The 21,836-nt window shown below is 37.4% G+C and overlaps 1 long non-coding RNA gene across 2 annotated transcripts in view; it reads left to right on the top strand.

The window, feature by feature from the left end:
* Window positions 1-18,887, top strand: part of LOC138916313 (uncharacterized) — a 36,572-nt gene extending 17,685 nt beyond the window's left edge. For both annotated transcript variants that reach the window (XR_011423471.1, XR_011423472.1), the window contains exons 2-3: window positions 14,142-14,279; window positions 18,523-18,887. This is a non-coding gene — a long non-coding RNA (uncharacterized lncRNA). The remainder of the gene's footprint in view (window positions 1-14,141; window positions 14,280-18,522) is intronic.
* Window positions 18,888-21,836: the final 2,949 nt, after the last annotated feature.

The raw sequence follows: 21,836 nt of genomic DNA, 5'->3' as shown, positions 1-21,836 counted from the left end.
CCATTTGTGACGACATGGATGGACCTTGAGGGTATTATCCTGAGTGAAATAAGTCAGAGGGAGAAAGTCAAATACTGTATGATCTCACACATAAGTAGGAGATAAAAACAACAACAAACAAACACATAGCAATGGATATTGGATTGGTGGTTACCATAGGAGAAGGGGGGGGAGGGCAAAAGGGGTGATTAGGCTCACATGTGAGGGGATGGACTATAATTAGTTTTTGGGTGGGGAACATGATGTAATCTACACAGAATTCGAAATATATTACAATGTACATCTGAAAGCTATATAATGTTATAATCCAATGTTACTGCAATAAAAAATAAATTAAAAAAATTAGAAGTGAAAAAAAGGAAAATAGTTGTTTGCAATATGAACAAGTATTAGGAACTGGTCATTGCACATGTTGTATGTGTGTGTGACTAAAAATAACACAATGTTAAAGATGACCTAAAGTTATAATAAAAATGGTAGTTACACTGAAAATAAGACTTTCAGCCAAATGAGAAGATGTTGTCCTCATCCCTCATCTTGAGGTAACATCATTTATTATTATTATTTGTTTACAATCAGAGTAAGAAGATGAAGGTACATATCCAAAGAAAACACGACAATATTAAAGCAATAACACTATCTAAACACTGAGATGTTATATAAAAAGCACTGAACTGGGTACCAGAAATTCTGGGTTTTAGTTCTCGTTCTATCATTGCAAGCTGTACAGCCTGTAGCCTCTCTGAATCTTAGTTTCTTTGTTCCATGGAAAAAAATACCTGTCATGCCCACCTCTAAGGAGAGGCTCAAATGAAACAATACAAGTGAGAGTGCTTTGTAAACCCCTTGCATGATCCAGAGGTAAGATATCACCGTATGATTGTTATTATTTTGCCTGGTAATTATCAAGATGCAGAAGGTCAGAGTAAAGCTTTGATCAAAGCCAGATAGTTGTAATCTTGGAGATGTCCCTGTAGGAAGTGTCATTAAAGATAGAAATAATAACTAGGTAGGAAGGAACCAGTATGGGAATCACCATAAACAAAACTTTAGAGGCAGAAACAAGCTCTCTTCTTATGTTGGCCCCTGGACAGTATACCCTCCCTCCACAAAGATTAGCTGACTGACACTTTGAGGAAATTAGAAGACAAAGCTTAAAGGCTGGAGTGGGGAGATTAGGGGTGTGCTGGGGGAGAGGTGAGGACACTAGCTGAGAAGGAGCTAAGAGGGATGGCTGGAGAGAGAGATAGAAAGATGTGGGAGAGAAAAGTGGTTTATCACCACTGTTCTTTGGCTGGAGTAGGGGTGAGTGTAATTATAAAAGTAACAACTACTAATTGTAAAAATTCACGCACAACAGAAGGGAACTCTTTTTCCTCAACTCCTCCACTCTTTTTCACTTAGGAGAGGTGACCGATCCTAATAATTTGGTGTAAGTCCTTTCACACCTCTTCCAACGCATACAAAACACATATAATACAAACTTACATTCACACCAGATGATGATTAGTTCCCTAAGCCTTGAACCTCTCTGCCATTGGCTTGTTAGTCGCTGGGCTGGTTCTTCTCCTAACCCCCAGATTAGCTTTCTTCCTTTCTTTTTCTCACCCTTAAGAGGAGTTGTATCTCAAGGGTCCTTCCTCCCTCTACATTCTTTGCTCTTGAAGATCTCCATGCTGATAACTTCCCAATCTCCTCTTCAATACCTGACTTATCTCAAGAGTTCCAAGTCTGTATTTCCTACTACCAGCTAGATATCTCTTCCTTGATCTCTCACTGGGACCTTGTCTACAACCAAGGTCAACCATTTGTCTCAAAAGGGCTCCTTCTTCAAGCTTTCCTGTATTTATCATTTACATACCCTTAAAGTCATGTGCTCAAAACTGTGGCTTTATCTTGACTTCTCTCTTTTACTGGTATCCAGCTCCAATTGTTTCTTCTCTCATAATATCTTTCTCCTCCATCCCATCTTTTCATTTTCTATTTTTACCGCCTAGACCATGACAATCATCCAGCCACAAATCTCTCCCCACTCCAATACATCTCCTCATGGCTGCCATGCCAACCTTTATAAAACATTATTTACATCTTAATCATTTGTTCCTCCTCAATGTAGAGTCCTCACCTTCTTGCTTACCTGCCACTGTCCCAATTCCTCAGCCTGGCAATTATACCTGTCACAGTCTAGCCCCAAATAATCTTTCCAATCTTATCTCCATGACTTTTCTACACACCCCTTTCCATGCCAGCCCAAATAATTTAATTTTCGTTCTCTTAAAACACCTTGTGCCTGCTGACTCCTGGATCTTTACTCAAGCCACCGACTCAATCTGAAATTCTGATTACCTGTTTTTGAACTTGTCCAAGAACTTCTCTTCTCAGCTCAAAACTCCGTCAAGCCCTCCAAGAAGCATTTTCTGACTGCCTCTACCATCCATGGTACTGCCCCTTCCAAAGCCTGAGGACACAAATTATTGATAAACTGGATTGGTCTTTACATATTATATCTTTAGATATATATTTGGCCTCTCTGAGTTTCCCATGTGCAAAGACTGTGCCGTATTCCTCAGTTTACCCTCAGTGCTGGTACAGGGCCTGGACATCATTGATATTTGATAGCTTTTATGTATAATGACTGTGCTTAGGGATAGGACGATTAGGTTGATGGCTTGGAGACAAAGAAGATAAAGTATGGTGGATAAAGAAGGAGGATATTATGGGAAGAGATGAGGGATAAATTGTGGTAGGGGATGAAGGGAGAAGGTTGAAGGAGTGGTGGAAATGGGTATTTGGAATACAAGCATGGAGACTGAGTGAAAGTCACTCTCCTACCTGTCATTGGTAGGGCCTGAGTTAGAGGCTCCATCTAGATGTGGTCATGAGGTGGCTGAGTGAGGGCCCAGGCGGGCCTCAGACCAGGAGAAATTATGGAGTTGGGCTCCTCAGCTCTACTATGGCAGGCAACCAATGAATTATTTAATTCAACTCTTACAGAAGCTCAAAGAAGCCCCTGCTGGAAGGCCTGGTTGCTTGTTTCAAAGAAAAAGAAGGGTAAAGATAGGAAAATAGTTTGTTTGTCTACTGGATTCATTAAAAAGTATTTATTGAGCACATCTTAAACACTGGGTGCTGAGAATACAGAGATTTGCTCTCAAGGAGTTCTGAATCTAGTAGAGAAAACAGACATAAAAATAAACACAACCGTGTGTTACTTGAAGAAAGAATTCTCTAAGGGGTGTTGTGGGGCACAAAGTGGGGAGGGGTCAGTTTGCCTTGGGGAGACAGAAAAGACCTTTCATGGGAAGCAACTTGAATTGAGTCTTGAAATCTGAGTAGACATCTGCCAGGTTGGTGGGAACAGAGGAGAGTTGGGGAGAATGTGGGCGTTCTGGGCAAAGAGGCAGCAAGACTTGCAGGGAGCTGGTGAAATTTCAGGGAAATTCATGAGATTGGGGCCAGGAAGAGATAAGTAATGCGGTTGCAGAGAAAACAGACCCATGAGGAGACTTCTCTGGTGTGCTGGTGAGAAATGATAAGGGCTTGCAGCAAGGCAGAGTTAGCAGGAATAGAGATGGGGGAGGGTAAAGAGATGCTAAGGCAGTAGAATTGTCAAGACTGTTATTCAACTGGTGGTGACAGGGAGAAAAGAATGTGAATGAGAGGGAGAGAAACAGAGAGATTGATCCAGTATGACTCCCTGGTTCTTGGCTAGGGCAACTAGGTATATGGTGGTGTTATTTACTGAGATGTGGGACACATAAGGAGTGGAAAGATTGGGAAGTATGATTAATTCAGTTTTTGACAAATCAAGTTTGAGGTTCCTCTGGGAATTGTAGAATTGCTCCACTTCACTGGCCGCTGCTTTGCATATGTAAAAGCTCTGGTGTCTGTGAAAGGTCAAAGGAATTGTTGGTAGAGGAACTGTAAGCAAGTGAAATCCAACTCAAAATAAGTTATTGAATATTTACTACATGCCAGACATAGTGCAACACACTCTAATCTCCAAGGAGGAAGGGACACTATCTGACTTGCATCCCAGTACCTGGTACAGTGACTGATACACAGTGGACATTTCGTTAATATTTGTTGAATGACTAACTGAATGCATGAATGAATATGCTTGGTAATGGGAATACAGCGATGAACATCTCCTGAATCCCTCTTTTTGGGAGCTTGCTGTCTGGTTGGGGAGAAAAATGCAAAGACAACAGGTGTCAAACAGCATATTAAATTCTTGAATAGAGGATGTAAGGGCAATGAGGACTCAGGGGAGGGAAGAAGTGACTTACTCAGTGCTTGTGCTGGATTTTAAAGGACATACACAAGTTTTCTAGGCAGAGAAGAGGAAAAGACATTCCAGGAAGAAGAAATAGACCATACGATGGCTTAGAGGGGTGAAAGTGTATTGTATGATTCTCAGACTAACAGTTTAGTGCAGCTGTACTGCACATGGCAACTGTTATGCCTGCCATCACCTTATCAGGAAGTCTGCCCCATCCGCAGCTCCTGCCAGGGGAAGCTCTGGGTATACTTGCCTTACACAAAATGGAACTGCTGTTCAGCCACAGGTGGCCACTTACTCAAGGACAGACAGATCATAAGCTTTTTAGCAGCCAAAGCGTTATACTTGAGTGGAACCATTGCCCGAACTGGAAGGAGCAGGGCCAGTTTCTCACTACGATGTGTGTGTTTGTGTGTGTGTGTGTCGATCTGGAAAATAGAGAGAGAATCAGGCAGTTAGCCATAGGAGCAAAGATGGAGAGAAGCCAGGAAGCCAGAGGGGCCAAGACGGTCACAGGAAAATGAAGTTACAAAGAAGTAGAAGCCACATGGTAGAGAAAAGACATGCCGAGCAGAGGGAGAAGAAGAAATTGTTTTCAGAGCGAGTAGCAGATGGACTCAGAGACCAGCCCATTATATCACATCTGCGTATATAAAAAACCCAGTAGTAATGTTATATATTTCCTGTCAACCATCAAACCTATCTAATGATTCATTAGGAGAGAATAGTCTATTATATTTACCCAGATATTTAAAGTTTATGTTGTTCTTCCTTCATTCCTGGTGTTTCAAGTTTCCTGCCATCATTTTCCTTTTATTTGAAGAACTTCCTTTAGCAATTCTTTTGGAGCAGATCTGCTGGCAATGGATTCTCTTAGGTTTTCTTCATCTGAGAACGTCTTTATTTCACCATAATTCTTCCAGGATATTTTTGTTGGATATAGAATTCTGAGCTGACAGTTCTTTTTTTATCAACACTTTAAAAATATTATTCTACTTACTTCTGACCTCTGTTGTTTCTGATGAGAACTCTACAATCATTTGTATCATTGTTTCTCTATAGGAAATGTGTCTCTTCTCTGATTCCCTCAAGATTTTTTGTTTTTCTGTAGTTTTCAATAGTTTGATTGTAATATGCCTGGATGAGGATTTTTCGTTTGTTTAATCCTATTGGTGATTTGCTGAGCTTTTTGAATCTGTATGTCTATGTCTTTTATGAAATTTGAGAATTTTTAAGGCATTATAAAAATTTTCTTAAATGTTTTTTCTGCATCACACTCTCTTGTCCTTCTTGGACTCTGATGACATAAGTGTTAGACCTTTTGGCATTGTCCTACATATCCTTGAGGCTCTGTTCACTTTCTTCAACCACTTTTCCTCTATGTTGTTCAAATTGCATAGCTTCTATTATCTATATTCGAGTTCACTGAATGTTTCCTTTGTCATCTCCATTCTGTAGTTGAGCTCACTCAGTGAATTAAAAAAATTTTACTCTTTGCATTTTCAGTTCTAAATATTCATTTACTTCTTCTTTATATTTTCTATTTCTTTTCTGAGACTTTCCATGTTTTCATTCATTTCAAAAGTGTTTGCCTTTACTTGTTGGAGTATTTTATAATCACTCCTTTAAAGTCTTTATTTATTTTTTTTGAGGAAGATTAGCCCTGAGCTAACTACTGCCAATCTTCCTCTTTTTGCTGAGGAAGACTGGCCCTGAGCTAACATCCATGCCCATCTTCCTCTATTTTATACGTGGGATGTCTACCACAGCATGGTTTTTGCCAAGCAGTGCCATGTCTGCAACCGGGAGGCAAACCAGCAAACCCTGGGCCGCCAAGAAGTGGAGCATGCGAACTTAATCGCGTGCCACTGGGCCGGCCCCTAAAGTCTTTATCAAATAATCCCATATCAGTGTTACCTTCACATCGGCATCTATTGCCTCTTCTCTTGTGAGTTGAGATATCCCTGGTTCTTCATATTATGAGTGATTTTGGATTGTATTCTGGATATTTTCAATATTATGGTATGAGACTCAATCTTGTTTACATCCTATAAAGAATGCTAGTATTTTTGTTTTATTAGGCAATTGAGCTGGTTGACTTCAGGTCACAAATTCCAACCAGTCTTCTGTGGTTGTGGTTTCAATGCCAGTTCTGTTTTCCAAACCTTTGAAATGCTATTTGGACCTGTCCCATGTGTGTGCCACCCAGTGGCCAGTCTGGAACCTGGGCGGTGGCCTGTCTCTTAATTCAGTTCTTGAAGTCTTTGGTGGTCTGTTTGTGATCTGATCTTTTCATGTGCAGTTCAGGAGTGAGCCATGAGTTCATAAACAACATTTTGGGATTCCTTCCATGAGCTCCTCCTTCTCTTTGATCTCCCCAGTGCTTCCCGGTTCCATGATGTTTCCCTTTTTGGTCCTTCAGCCAAAAAGTTGGGCTTAATTTACCCTGCTCTGCTGTACAGTTATTGCAGCTGTGCCCTCATCTGGGTTCAGGTGGCTAGAGGACAGAGAGTGGGAAAAAAAATCAGTGTGAGTTTTCCCCATCCTTTTGGGACTACACTTCTGATCAGAGAGGAAGGTTCCCCTTCTTTGGAGCTATAGGTCCCTGCTGCGGCTGTTGTTCTTTCCAGAAGACCCTTTCTCCACTCTCTAAGCCACAACTAATAGCTTCCCCCAAAGTTCTCTCTGTCCATGCTGATATACACTTCTGGGTTTTAGACTGCCGAGAAGTCAGGCTAGGGGTTACTGGAGGGAAAAAAAATAGTAAACTCACTGACAGTTTGCATCCTGGTCTTTCCCCTAATCCCTCTGCTGCTACTACTTTTCAGCATCCTTAAAAAGTTGCTCCATACATTCTATCCAAGTCTTTATAGCTGCATTCAGTGGGAGAGAGGAACCAGAACTCCTGTCTTTTAAAAAACCCAACAAGTTATAAAGCATGATTACTTTACCCGGCAATGTTTGCTTTGATTTCCTTACATGTTACTATGTTCTTGAATCTCAAATAATTCTTATGGCATTATTTTCCTTCTTTTTGGGAGTACATACTCAGAAGTAAGTTTCCTCATTAATTTTTTTAAATTTGAAAACACTTTTACTTGAGTTTTGCTGGGTACACATTTCTTGGTTGACCAATATTTTCTTTGAATGCATCAAATACCTGATTCCATTGTTTTCTGGCTTCCATTGCTGCTATTGAGACTTTTGTTGTCATGATAACTCTTGTTCCTTTGTAGGTGATAAGTCCTCTCTTCCTGGCTGTTTTTAAGATCTTTTCATTCATGGTGTTCTGAAGTTTTACTCTGATGTATCTGGTTATGGATTTATGTTCATTTTTTCTGCTTGGGATACACTGATCTGTGAGTTTTGAGATTTCATTTGTTCTGGAATACCGTTAACCAATATTGGTTTAAATATTTCCTTTTGTCTGTTATCACTATACTTTCCTTCTGAAAGTCCAATTATTTCTATAACTTCTCATTTTATCCTCCACTTCTCTAAATCTCTCTTTTATATTTTTTATATCTATATCTATCTTTGTCACATTCTGGATACATCCTTTTGAGAAATCTTCCAATTCTTTAACTCTTTCTTCAGTTGTTTCACATCTTCTGTTTAAGCCATCCTTTGAGACTTTAATTTCAACAATTTTATTTTTTCTTGTTTCTAGAATGGGTTTTTTCCTGATCTATCCATTCAGTCTAGATCACTTATTATTACACAGTTACATTTGTAAATGCAACTCTTTTTACTCTTTAAGCATTTTGGATACGTATGTTCTATATTCTGTATTTGTCACTTCTGATAGCTTTATTCCTTTAGAATCTAAATGTGTTTTTTCTTGCTGCTTCTGATTTTTACTCATAGCAGCTTTCTTCCTTGCGTGTTTGATAATCTTTGTGAACCCATTGCTTGATCTTAATATGTCAGAGGAACTTTCTTCCAGAGAGTTTGCTTTGGTTCTGAAGTAGTCAGGGAGTGCTACTCCAGATATGTAAGACCACTTCGTTCTTCTTTTGAAGGTATTGGCTCAGATAGAAGTTGCATACTCAGCTTCCCCAAATTGCTGCTATTCTAAGGTTAAATATCTCCCAAACATTGTTGCTTTAGAAATCTGGACTCTGCATCACTGCCTTTCCTAGCTGCCTGTCCACACAGGCTGAAAACTTGCCTCTCTTTCTCCTCACCATTCTAGCTCCCTCCTAGAAATGAAATTTATACTCACTGAAAACCAAAATACTATACAAGATAAATTCTAAACTGGAAACAGTGTGTTTTCTTAGAAAATTATCACTCAATACAAGTTTTCAAATTTATTTGTATAGTGTTGAGCAAAGTAAGTAATTTATGATATTATAAATGTCCGCTATTTCTTTATTTCCCTCTATTATTTGTTCTTTTGTGTATTTGCACTTTCTCACTTCCTCATTTTTGATTGGCTAATGAGTTGTTTGCCCCCTTTTAAAAAAAAAAAAGCCTTTTAGATGTATATATTAGCTCTGTTTTTCTTTCCTGTTTTCTAATTTATTACAATTTGTTTTTATTTCTTTATTCCTGTCTGCATCTTTCCTTTGGTTTATTTGTTGTTATTTTTCTAACTTTTTGTTTAAGATGCTTATTTCTTTATTTTGTATTGCACTATGTATTTAAGGTGATTTTCCCGTGAGTACTACTTTAGCTGCATTCCATAGATTCTGATATACATTCTTTACATTATTGTTGTTGTTGTTATCATTTTCCATTAGTTCTTTAATTTTGGGTTATATTTCCTTTTTGACCCAACACTTATACAAAAAAAGACTTTTATTTTTAACTTCTAGATAGAGAAGACTCTTGGATTTTCTTATTAAATTCTAGTTTGTTGCAATGTGATAAGAGAATATTATTTCCATTTTGGAGGGTTATTGAGGTATTCTATGAAGTCGTAAACATGGTGAATTTTCATGAATATTATTAGACACTTGAAAGGATTCTCTGCTTTCAGGCTGCAATGATTGCAATGATTGCAACGATATTAGTAAGGTCTACTTCGTTAATTATACTATTTAGGTCAACTCTATTTTTAGTTTTTTAAAATTATAATTATTTGATCTTTTTTGAATGGAGACAAGTAAATTAAAGCCTTTTATTAGCATGTTTCTGTTTACCTCTCCTTGCTTATCTTGTGATTTGTGCTTTATGAAGGTTACTTTTATGTTATTTGGTGCATCAATGTTTATAATTATTATATTTTCATTGCCAATTGTACCCTTTAGCTTTATAAAGTAACTTTGCTTTTTGGCTCAGATTCCACCTTGTTTATTATTATTATTATTATTATTTTGAGGAAGATTAGCCCTGAGATAACATCTGCCACCAATCCTCCTCTTTTTGCTGAGGAAGACTGGCCCTGAGCTCACATCTGTGCCCATCTTCCTCTACTTTATATGTGGGACACCTGCCACAGCATGGCTTGACAAGCAGTGCCATGTCTGCACCTGGGATCCAAACCAGCGAAACCCGGGCTGCTGAAGCAGAACGTGTGTGCTTAACCACTGTGCCACCGGGCCGGCCTCTATTAGTTTTTTTTTAAAGATTTAAAAGATTTTTCCTTTTTCTCCCAAAAGGCCCCTCGTACATAGTTGTATATTTTTTAGTTGTGGGTCCTTCTAGTTGTGGCATGTGGGTCGCCACCTCAGCATGGGTTGATGAGCAGTGCCATGTCCACACCCAGGATTCGAACTGGTGAAACCCTGGGCCGCCACAGCAGAGCATGTGAACTTAACCACTCAGCCATGGGGCCGGCCCCCACCTTGTCTATTATTAAAATCATGACTTTTGCTTTAAAAAATTTTTGTTGTATACCCTTGCCAATCTTTTTATTTTTTTAAATAAACTTCATTTATTATTTATTTATTTATTTTTAAAGATTTTATTTTTCCTTTTTCTCCCCAAAGCCCCCCAGTACACAGCTGTATACTTTTAGTTGTGGGTCCTTCTAGTTGTGGCATGTGGGATGCCACCTCAGCATGGCTTGATGAGCAGTGCCATGTCCATGCCCAGGATCCTAACCAGCAAAACCCTGGGCTGCTGAAGCCGAGTGCGCAAACTTAGCCACTCGGCCAGGGGGCCGGCCCCCTAAATAAACTTTATTTTTAAGAATGGCTGTAGATATACAGAAAAATTGTGAACACTATATTGAGAGTTTTCATATATGCCACACCCAGTTTCTTCTATTATTAACATCTTATATTAGTATGGTACATTTGTTACAATTGATGAACCCAGATTGATATATTGTTATTAACTAAAGTTCATACTTTATTCGATTTACCTAGTTTTTACCTAATATCCTTTTTATGTTCCAGGATTCCATCCAAGATACCACATTATATTTACTCATTATGTCTCCTTAGGCTCTTCTTGGCTGTAAGTTTCTCAGACTTTCCTCGCTTTTGATGACCTTGACAGTTTTGAAAAGTGCTGGTCAGGTATTTTGTAGAATACCCCTCTACTGAGATTTGTCTGATGGTTGTTTTCATGATGAGATGGAGATTATGGATTTAGGGGAAGATCACAGAAGTAAAATGACATTCTCATCACATACTATCAAGGGTACATACTGTCAACATGATTTATTACCACTGATCACCTGGCTGATGTAGTGTTTGTCAGTTTTCTCCATTGTAAAGTTACTCTTTTTTTCCCTTTTCGATATTGTCCTTAAAGACTGGGGAGTTATGCTCCACCTTCATTCATTCATTCATTCATTTATGAGAAAGAACTGGCAGCACTTGGTAACTCTGTGGATCTTGGAGAAGCACTCTAGGAGTTAAACAGCTTAGGGTATTTTTTTTCCCTGGAAGATTTGCCCTAAGCTAACATCTGTTGCCAATCTTCCTCCTTTTTTCTTCTCCCCCCACCCTCAAAGCCCCAGTACATAGTTGTGTATAGCTGTAAGTTCTTCTGGTTCTTCTATGTGAGCTGCCACCACAGCATGGCTACTGACAGACGAGTGGTGTGGTTCCATGCCTGGGAACTGAACCTGGGCCGCCAAAGCTGAGTGAGCCAAACTTTAACCACTAGGCCAACTGCTAGGCTCACTGCTCCACCTTCTTGAGGGCAGAGTATCTACAAAAATTGTTTGGAATTCTTCTGCGTGGAAAATTTGTATCTTCTCTCATTTATTTATTTGATCGTTTATTTGTATCATGAGGATGGACACAGATATTTATTTTATGCTTTGGGCTACAATCCCAATACTGCTTTATTTAATTTATTGTTCAAATTGTTCGAGCTTTGGCCATTGGGATCACTTTCAGTAGGTTCTTGTATCCTTCAAATACACCCCCATCATTGTGATTGTGTGTGTGTGTGTATGTGAGCATTACCTTACTTTCTGCCATTACAAGATACTCTAGGCTCATCTTGTATAATTTCTGCCTCAGTTCTAGAATCAGCCACCTCCCTAAGGAGCCCTAATTCTTTCTATTGGAGAATGGTATTAATAAACCATGATTTAAGCACTAGGTGTGTTCACTGCTACTGGAGTGGCATTGCTTCTAGGCTCTCTCAGGTGATAGCACAATTATATATACATATACACATGCATGTATATAATATACACACACTAACCCTTGTATATACACACCTTGTGTATATACACATATATATAAATATTTCTATATGAAACCATCTGTATCTATATTAAGCTAAATATGAGCTCATACTGATATCTCAAACTCTAATCCATGACCTCTAATCCTTGCATTTTTAGCCTTTATGATTAATTTTATTTGAGGTATATTTCTTGTATACAGCAGAAGAGTATTATTTTTAGAGTCAATCTAAACATATTTCTAGTAATTGGTACAATAAGTGGATTTATATTTATTGTAATATATATTTGTCTCTAGTTCTATAATATGATTTTGTTATATATTTGTTTATATATATCTTAATTTTATATGTTTATACTCCTCTCTATTTACACTTACACACACACGGAGATATTTAAATTATTTCTCTACGTGGTCTGCTTGCTTTGCTTTTCATTGTAGTTTTTTAGATATTCAGAAAGGTTTGTATTTTGTAATTACTAGTATAATTACATCTTGATTAATTCAGACAATAGTTATTATTTCCTTACTATGAGCAATGTTAAAATTAGCTTGTGTACTATTTCTCTTACATTTTCTCTGACACCCAATTTTAGCCAATATTAATTTTTTTAGTGTTTACCATTTTTACTATTAAATTTGCTTATATTTTACTACTTGAGGCTTATTCAACTTTGCAACTTCTCTCCCTATTCTCTCATTTTATTGGTTATATAACTGCCACATTATCAAAACAAAATATTTACATTCCATTATGTGACCTTTACCCTCACAATTGCTTTCATCTTCATTCTGCAGTACATATGTATTCAATGCTTACCACCAGTACTTTTCCCAAAGTTTCTCTTGGTTGGCTGGAATTTGTCCTCTGGTAGTTTCCACAAGAAGAGCTAATGAGAACAATATTCCTTGATTTCTTATGTGTTCAAAACTGTCTGAAGCTCTATACTAGAAGTGCAATATGGCTAGATATAAAATCCTTGACTCACTATTTTCTTGTATGTCTTTTATCCTTGCTCAGCGTATTTTGGCATGGGACGCTGGTGTGGAGAATTACAAGTGATTTGATCTTTTGGTCTAGCTGGCCAAAGGATTCTATCTTTATCTTAAAGTCCAATAACTTTCATAGGCTGTATCTTGGTGCTCACATGTTGGGTGAATTTTCCCTGTGACATGGTGCGCCCTTTCAAAATGTAGATTTGAGTGTTTCTTTTTTAAAGGTGCATTTGCTTGAATTATTATATTTTAAAACACTTATTATCTTCCTAGGGATTGTTCCATGGTTTCCTCTTCAGGGACCTTAATTATGTGTATGTTGGCAAGGTTTTACCTACATTCTGTATCTCTTAATCTAATCTCTTTCTTGATTTGTTTCATTATGTTTACTTATCTCATTTTTATCTTCTCCATTACTGTGCTATCTGTAATATCCATTCCCCATTGTACTCATTTTAATTTTGTCTTCATTTCTATGATGATTTTGCTTTTTCTTCTATTTCTTTTCTGAGTTCTACCAATTTTCATTTTAATTCCTGCTATTGTTGGTCATATCATTACTGAATTATTGTACTTTCTACTTTGTAGTGTTTTTTCACAGTCGCAATTGCTTCTTTAAGAATTTTTTAATTCGTGGTGAAACCTTTGGATACATATTTTTATCCAATCCATGAAAACATATTTCTGGTAAATGTTTTCCGTAGAAATTATTTGTGCTATTTTTATATTTAGAAATATGTACCATCTCTATTTGAATGTTGTATTAATTCCTTTTTAAAATTCACATTTGAATGAGATAGATTTTTCTCTATCAGCTATTTGCAGGGATTTCCTGTTGGCATTGAGCTGTGGAGGGACAAGAACAGCCTTCCATGGTGTGCGGCTCAAGGGTTCCCTTTCCTGTTTCTAGAAAGATGGGTTGTTTCCTTCAAATATGGCACTTTTATACAACCACACATCCTCAGTGTCCCCAAACCTAAGCAAGTTCAAGAGGGCTTGGCCCTTTCACTGAGCACTGCCACCAAGGGGCCCAACCAGGGTCTTTCAGTGCCATCTCCTCCCCTTCCAATGGGTTATTTCCGAGTTCTGCCACTCATAGGACCCTGCATATGACTCCCTCTTCCTGCAGAGCCTTCTGTGTAGCTCTTTTGGTGCCAACTTCTTTTTGACACATTTGCACATAATTTTGAGTTTGAAGCATTAGATTAGTTAGATTTTTCTAGATTACTGAAAATTGTTTTAATTCCTTTTGTTGTTCTTTATAGTTTCCAAAAGGAGAAATGGGAATATACATAATTTAACCACTTGAGATCCTCAATAAAAGAACTACTGAAAGATGTACTTCATTCAGAAGAAATAGGATCTCAGAAGAAAGGCATGGGATCCTAAGAGCACAAAAATATGTAAATATATTGTTCAATTTAATTAATTTGCTCAGTTAAAAGATTTGATTATTGACTATAAAGAAACAATCATAATAACTATTTTTTATATATTTAAAATAAAGATGTGATCTCCAATTCCAGACAATAAAATGTTGTTTTCTTGTTTGGTAGAATATATATGTATATGTATAATGTTTTTACATATATATAATTTATCATATTTAATTACATATAATATGTTTATATACAATGTGTATATATATAGAGAGAGAATGTTTTCAGATTTTACAGAAAAGCTTATAGTTATATTTGTGATACAAAAGTGTAAGGGTAACCACACACACACAAAAGAAATACAACTGATTGCTTCTAATTCAGAAGAGGGGAAATACGTAATATAAAAAACATTGTCAATTAAACAGAAAGCAGAGGAGAATAAAAAGCAAAGAAAACGTGGTAAAACATTATACTCATAATAACATGGAGAAATAAGTCCTAATACGTCAGTATTTCCAATACATATAAATTTACCTGCAAAAAGTTAGACATGATTATATTGGATTATAAAAATAAAATCTATTTATATGCTATTTAGAAGAGATATCTGGAACTAAACCACACTGAAGCACTGAAAATAAAAAATGGATGGCAAAACCTAGACCATGTAAACACCAAGCAAAAAATATCTGTTCTAACCATTTTAATATTGTGCAAAGTAGAAAGTAAAAATCTCTCAAAGGATAAAGAGAGACACTATGTAATGCCAAAAGGAACAATCACCAAAGGAACAGAAGTGTAAACTTGTCTAGACTTAACACGACATATACAAGGCAAAAACTGACAAAATGAGAAGGATTAATGGATAAAGCCTCAATTTCTGTGGGAAAATTTAGGCATACCTCTTCAAGAATTTGGTAGATTAAGCAGACTTAAAAATTAATAACATAGAGTTGATATCTCTTTAACACGGAAAAAAATATATCAATATAAAACCAACATCTTTCTTACTGGGGAAGAAAGAGAGGCATTCCTACTAGTCAGAGAAAAGGCAAGGTTGTTCACTATCTCCATTATAATTTAGCAGCGTCTTGAGGGTATTAGCCAGCAGGGGAGGTGGGGAGGAGTAATAGAGAAATTTTAAAAAATAGAGAGGAAGAAGTAAATTTATCTTTATTTGCAGGTTATATCATTATATATTTGAAAAATCCAAAAGAGTAAGTAGAAAACTACTAAAAACAAAATGAAAATTTAGTAAAGTAGCAGAATACAAAATTAATCACAGAAATCAGAAGGCTTCATATAAAAAACAACTAGGTGGAAAACATAATGAAAGGCCACGTTTACAATAGCAACAAATAAAGAAAAATTTCTAGGTATAAACTTAACAATAAATGTACAAAAGCAACACGAGAAAATGATAAGACACTCTCCAAAGACAAAAGTCAGACTTGACCAAGTGCGAAGACATGCCATGTTTATGAACAGAAAGATTCAACACCGTGTTGATTCTCCCTAAATTAATTTTAAAAGGTAATGCACTCCCGATAAATATACGGTTAATTTTTTGCTAGACCTAAAAGATTGATTACAAAGTCTACTTGGAAGAATAAAGTAGCAAAAATATCTAGGAAATCTCTGAGAAAGAAGGGCTGTGGGACCATGGCCACAGCCCAACCGAGTATTAAGTGCATTTTAAGGCCTCCATCATGAAAATTATGGTGTTGGCGCATGAGTAAACAGACAGATCAATGAAACATTATACAAATCTAGAACTAGATATAAGAGCCTATGACAGATAGTATACATTAAAGACATCATTTACCCTTGTGGAAAAGAAGGACTTTTAAATAAGTGATGTCGAGACAATTGGATAGCCATATGGAAAAAAGTAAAATTGAAACCATTATTCAGACTATAAAGTAGGGAAATTTCCAAATGAGTCAAGTACATAAATATAAAACAAACATGTTCCCCATAAATGGTAATAGAAAATGTGGGTGAATTCTTTTAGAATCTGCAGTGGAAAACCTTTTTTAACTATGACCAAAATTCTAGAAGCCATAGAGAAAGAAAATTAACTTGACTATGCAAATACTAAACAAATATTTTGTATGGCAAAACTCCACAAATGAAGGAGATAGACAAATGGTAAAATGGGAAATAATTGGGGCTGGCCCCCTGGCTGAGTGGTTAAATTTGCACGCTCCACCTCGGAGGCCCAGGGGTTTGCCGGTTCAGATCCTGGCCGTGGACCTAGCACTGCTCATCAAGCCATGCTGAGGTGGTGTCCCACATAGCACAACCAGAAGGACCTACAACTAGAATATACAACTATGTACTGGGGGGTTTTGGGAAGGAGAAGGGAAAAAAAGAAAAAAAGAAGATTGGCAACAAACGTTAGCTCAGGTGCCAATCTTTTAAAACAAAGGGAAAAAATTAGCAGCTTTTACCACAAAGGGCTATCATCTTTAAAATATAATGAACTTCAAACTCCATAGAAAAAATTGAGCAAAAGATAAAAACAGTTCACAGAAAAAGAAATGAAAATGGCCCTTAGACATGTGAAAAGATTCTCAACCTTGTTTATAATAAGAGAAATGCAAATTAAAATTACACTGAGATGTTATTTCTCCCTTCTCAAATTTGCAAAGATCCAAAAGCTTGACCACACTTTCTGTTGGCAAGGTTGTGGGGAAACAGACACTCTTATACATTGTTGGTATGAATGCAAAATGGAAGTTTGGCAACATGTGGCAAAATTACACATAAATTTACCTTTTGAAACAGAAATCCCACTTGTAGGAATCTATCCCAAAAATACCTGGACAAAAAATGAGAAATGATGTAAGCATGAAACTATTAATTGTAGCACTCCTTGTAACAGCAAAGGACTGGAAACAACCCAAATATCCCTCAGTAGGGAACTGGCTCACAGATATGGAAATGCCAAAAGTCAAAATACAGAAAACATACAAATTAGACATTGACAACAACAACAAAAAGGCTGATGTAGCTTGACAATCCAGAGGAAGATATAACAATTCTAAATCTGCTTTCTACCTAATAGCATAGTCTAAAAATATATAATGCAAAAGTTGACATAACTATAATGAAAAACATATACATACTCAGTTTTAGAGGGAAATTATATCACACCTATCTCAGTAACTGATGCATCAGGTAGACAGAAAATCAGTGAGGTTGCAGATGGCTGGAACGATGTAATTAACCAACTTGACCTAAAACACATTATATCCAAGTGCACATGGAACACTTACCATAATTGATCATATAGGGCCAAAAAGTAAGCTGCAATAAATTTCAAAGGATTCTAAGTCATGCAGAGTAAATTTTCTGACCGTAATGGTACTGTTTGCAATCAAGCAATAGAAACATAATTAGAAAATCTCAAATGTATGGAAATGAAGCAATACACTGAAAAAAAAACACAGAAAAAACCATGGGTCTATAAAGAAACAACAGTGAAAACTGAAACATATTTTAATTAAATGTAAATGAAAATATATGTCAAAACTTGTGCACTGCAGTTAGAACCATGCTCAGAGGAAGATTCATAGTCTCAAATGAAAATATCAGAAAAAAGTCCCAGGCTCAACAGCAATCATTTGAATATCATTTCATGAAGTTAGAAAAATAATAGCAAATAAACTCAAAGAAAATAGAAAATGGCAAATAGTCATGAGCGGACATTAATGAAATAGAAACAAACTCATAACAGGGAATATCAAAAAAGCAAGAGTTTGTTATTTTAAAATACTGATAAAATTGATAACACTCAGGCAAAACTTACAGAGTAACGAAAGTGAACAAATTATTGTTAAATGCAACAAATAGACGAATATGACAAACAAATGTTGAGCAAAAAGCCAGACTAAAAGAGTGATATAATGATTCCATTAATATAAATTTCAAAAACCAGACAAGACTATATGTGGTATTAAAAGTAAAAATAACAGTTACCTTTGGGGAGACAGGAAGGAGAAGTGATTGGAGGAGATGCCATAAGGGGGCTTTTGGGATGCTGGAAATTTCTATGTCTTGAATAAATATTAGTTACATGAGTGTGTTCACCCTGTGATGATTCATTGACCTGTGACTTATGTTCTGTGTGCTTTCCTGTATGTTATACAGCATTAAGATTTTATCAAGAAGAGACAAGTCATCAGAAAATAGTTACTTGACAAAGTCAATGCCAAAAAAAGAGATAAGAACAAACTGTTTTCTCCTTCACTCTTTCTAGCTGCCTGGAATATGGACCAGATGCCTGGAGATTCAAAACCATTCATAATCCTGAAGATAAAAGCCACAAAAGACAACAGATCTGGAGGAGAGAAGGAGGCATGACATCTGCCGTGGACAGCCAACTACAGACATATTACAAAAGAAAATAAACCACTCGTCTACTGGGGCCATTCTTACTTGAAGCTGAATGCCACCTCAACTAATGGTTTAAGTATTCAATTTTTCAAAACTAGAAAAAGAAGTATAATTTAAACATTACAAGAGTAGAATGAAGCAAATAACAGAAACTAATAATGTAAAAAATGGAGAAACAATAAGAATACACATAAAACATTTAAAAATAAAGTTAATACGATAAGCAAATCTCAAGCAAGCTTTATATTTTTTAGAAAATGAGAGTAAAACTAAACCATATTAAGAAAGAATAAAAGAAACACAATTACTTACACAGCACAGGTTTAAAAGAAATCCTAAGAACTCTGCAGCAGGCATATAAAGGGGGGAGTGCTCTGGGAATCCCCGACAATTTACAGAGCCAACTGTTTGAACCTCATCATGACCTGACTTGGGTAGTGTTCATGCTGTGACATCTTATCTTTTCAGTTAAAAGTGTCAACTGTCCTCTTTTTAAGTAATTGGGATGGTTGCTTTGATTTCAGCCAATCAGTAAAGTGGAAAATGTAACCCACTTGGTCTGGAGGTGAGACACTCTAGGACCACACGTTTTAATTCCTCTGTTTATTGCCCACAGTTTAAATAGAGAGCCCTCTGGGGGCCAGCAATGGAATAATAGGAGCTGCTGTTTGAGAGAGGAGAGACCTCTGGTCTAGAGCTTCCAGCCAAAAGAGAAGCCGTGGCATCAGAACTCTTGATCCTTTCTCTTACCGTTTACAGATGGCCACCATGTCACAAAACTGCAGTGGAAACCGTTCACAGAGCAGGCCATGTGAGTGCCCACTCTGGAGTTGTGCAGCCCTACACGTGTGCAGGTGGAGTAAGAGGGAAGAACTGATCAAAGTCAGCTCAAACAGTCTGACCAAGATTCCTGAAGGAGTTTCGAGCCTGGTATAAAAGGAGGGGAGAGAAATGATTGATGGGAAAGTTAGGGGTGTGCAGTCCATCAGCAGAGATTTAGAGGTGACAGTAAGGCCCGCCTGTGCAGTGGTGCCGGGTCAGGTTGCCTCAGTAAAGGAAGAGGGGCCGTACCAGGCTCTCCTGGCAGATTAGGGTGGAATGCTTTGAAGGCAGGACTGAGTAAATTCAAAATGTGCTGTGGGGGAGGTTAGAATACTTGCTGAGAAGACTCCAGGGGAAGATAAGAGGGAGGATTAGAGAACAGAGTTGAAGAGAGATGAGACACTGGGGAGATATCCTGTTTTTTCTCATAAACTGTTCCTTCTCCTCCCCAAGCTCCCCTGTCTGTCTCAAACCCCTAACTGTAGGTGTGTCCTAAGAGTTCTTGGCCCACCCACATTCAGTCCGTCCTAATAGACCAATCTGGATCTCAATGATCCCTTTTTCAATCGTCTGCTTCATTTCTTCCCACAGGAGTCCCACTATTACTCAAATGTACACAGCTTTCCTTCCAAACCTCCCTAGCCCAATCATGCCCACACTCGTAACCTCCGACTCATCTTCTAATCTCCCTCATTCCCTCCTTCTCTGCTGAAACTCAGTCGGTCTTCTAGTTCCTTCAACCTTTACCTCACAAAGTCTCTCTAGAAAAACTTCTGGACCAATGCAAAGAAAGATTCTGGAAGTCTATAATCTCTGACACTGTCTTTTATTATCCACCTGTGAAGGCATGTTATGGGCTGAAACTCCACCTCCTGCTTGGTGAGACAGGGACTGGGGAGTTAAAAGGTTAGCACCATCAACAGGTGAATTTTGGTAGCTCATATGTGTCTGTTTCTATCTTATGAACTGTATTATGTTCATCTTATTTAAATTGCCTCGAGTATTTGTGGAAAGCTGCTTGGCATAGATAAACTAATATGTAAGATGTTTTAAGGATTCAGATTCTCTTTATCTGTTCCTTCCTTTGCTATCCCACAGTGCCTACCCCAGGCCAGGCTTTCATATCCTCACATTGAGATGACAGCAGCAATTTCCAGGTTGGTCCTTTGGTCTCTACATTTTAAGGTTTATCTTTTTAGGTGCTGTTCTGCTCATGGTCTTAATCCTAGCTTTGATTCTTCCTCTCAACTGGCCCTTGATCTTGTTACATTTGGGTATATGTCATGCTTTTCTTAACCTTTTTAAGCATATGGGCCTGGTGGAGACAGCGCACAGAGTCCACAATATCCTTTTTTGTCATATCCTTGGAGATGGGTTCCAGGAGAGCTAGTCCAGCTGCAATAAGAGAACCACTCAGGGGGCCAGGCTGCTGACTCATGCATTCTTTCCTCCTCTATTCTGTGTTCTGAGGGACCCCCATCACAGTTTACCTGGCCTAGGTTGGCAGAAGCACACTGTTCAGTGCATATGAAGATGTACCTGGAGGCAAAATGGCTGACCTGGAACAGTCTAAGGAAATGGGGAAACTGGGTAAAATTAGAAGAGTCAGAGCTCAGACAGCAAAAAAGGGAGCAAAGGGCAGACATGTGGATATACAGAGAAGGAATCAAGTCCTGGACATCCTGGCCTTTGGATCATGTGGCTCATTCATGGTGAGTATTTGAATGTTTGTCAACATGGAATGAAACTTGAAACTATGGGGAACTATGGAACTATGGAACATATTGGAACTATGAAGGAAAGGATGAGAGAAATTATCTGAGATATGTAAAAACACCTAAAAGAGTATAAGAGATATATAGTATAGGTAAATGCAAAGAAAACCACATCTGCACACATCATAATCAAACCACTGGCTGAAAACCAAAGAAAAGAGAAAATATTAAAAGATGCCTGAGAAAGACATGTTAATTTCAGAGGAGCAACAAGACTGACAGCCGACTTCTCAACAGAAACAATGGAAAGCAAAAGACAAATTCTACAACAGAGTAACTTTTTGCCTAGAATTCTATACTCAGTGAGAATACTGTACAAAGTGAAGTAAAAATAAAGTTGTTTTAAGACAAAAAAAGTAAGAATTTATGTCTAACAGACATGCTCTGTATGGAATTCATCTCTGTATGTAAACAATAATAAAGGGAATTCCTCAGCAGAAAGAAAACGTATCATGAAGGAAACACAAAATTATACGAAGGAAAACAATCCTAGAGGAAAACACAGAAATACAGAAAGGAAAATGTAAAGATATGTGGGAAAATATAAATGAATATTGATATTGGAATGATATTGATATTG

Source organism: Equus caballus, chromosome 11 (genome assembly GCF_041296265.1).
Source record: "Equus caballus isolate H_3958 breed thoroughbred chromosome 11, TB-T2T, whole genome shotgun sequence".
Lineage (NCBI taxonomy): Eukaryota > Metazoa > Chordata > Mammalia > Perissodactyla > Equidae > Equus > Equus caballus.
This window is presented reverse-complemented; position numbering and strand designations above follow the sequence as displayed.